This window comes from Cynocephalus volans, chromosome 1 (genome assembly GCF_027409185.1).
Source record: "Cynocephalus volans isolate mCynVol1 chromosome 1, mCynVol1.pri, whole genome shotgun sequence".
In the NCBI taxonomy this organism is placed as follows: domain Eukaryota; kingdom Metazoa; phylum Chordata; class Mammalia; order Dermoptera; family Cynocephalidae; genus Cynocephalus; species Cynocephalus volans.
This window is the reverse complement of record NC_084460.1, coordinates 2,340,766-2,342,039: the sequence shown is the minus strand read 5'-3', so window position 1 is coordinate 2,342,039 and position 1,274 is coordinate 2,340,766.

The window sequence follows — 1,274 nt, the reverse complement described above, 5'->3', positions numbered from 1 at the left end:
ACTGGAGCAGAAACCCATGAGGACTCCTCAGGGAGAAGAACAAGTAACCATTTGGAAATAAACCAGAACTTTTTTTTTTTTTTAACAAGGTATGCCTTCAGGAGAAACTATTTTTCCATAGCCTAACCTGCTTGAGTTTTATCAAAGCCTGACCTACCGGGGAAGGCAAATACCAAAGCACAGCAGGCTCTAGCCTTCCACGGGGAAGAAGGGAAATACCCAACTGAAGCTCCCCTCTAAACATCCTGTCCCACCTAAGACAGGGAAAAAACTGAAAGCACCGATGAAGTTCACGGTCCAGAGACACAGGCTCAGCAAAAGACTGAAACCTAATTATAGGACTGTAGAACTCTTCCCCGCCCCTCACACCTTACCACTACATTACTAAAGGACTATTTACTGCAGTTCTTTCTATTGAGTTCCAACAAAAAATGACCATGTTCCAACAAAAAATTACAAGGCAGTCTAAAAGACAAGAAACACAGTTTGTAGAGACCGAAACAAGCTTTAACACCATAGTCAGGTATAGCAGAAATGTTGGAATGATCAGACCATGAATTTTTAAAAGCTATGATTACTACGCTAAGGGATTTAATTAAAAAAAAGCAAACATGCAAAAACAGATAGGTATTGTGAGCTGAAAGATTTAAATTCTAAGGAAGAATAAAGAAGACACGTGAGAGATCAAAAACACTGTAACAGAGATGAAGAGTGTCTTTGATAGGTTCATTTGTAGACTGGACGTGGCTGAGAAAATAATCTCTGAACTTGAGGCTATGATAATTGAAAAGTCCTCAAACTTAAAAGCAAAGACAAAAGAAGTCTGAAAGAAAACAGAACAGAATATTCAAGAACTCTGGGACAACTAAAGAAGATGTAAATATGCATAATGGTAATACCAGAAAGAGAAGAGAAAGGAACAGAGGTGATATTTGCAGTAACGACTGAGAATTTCCCCAAATTAATGTCAGATATCAAACCAAAGATACAGGAAGTTGGAGAACATCAAATAGGATAAAGGCCGTAAAACTAAGTAGGCAATTATATTCAAACTTCAGAAAATCAAGGATAAAGAAAAATTCTTGAAAGAAGCCAGAGTAAAAAGCACCTTTCTTGGAGAGGAGCAAAGACAAAAGAATTATATCTGACTTAGAAACCATGCAAACAAGAAGAGAGTGGAGTGAAATATTTCAAGTGTTAAGAGAAAAATTCATCAACTTAGAATACTCTACCCTGTGAAATTATCCTTCAAAAATAAAGGAAAAATAAAGACT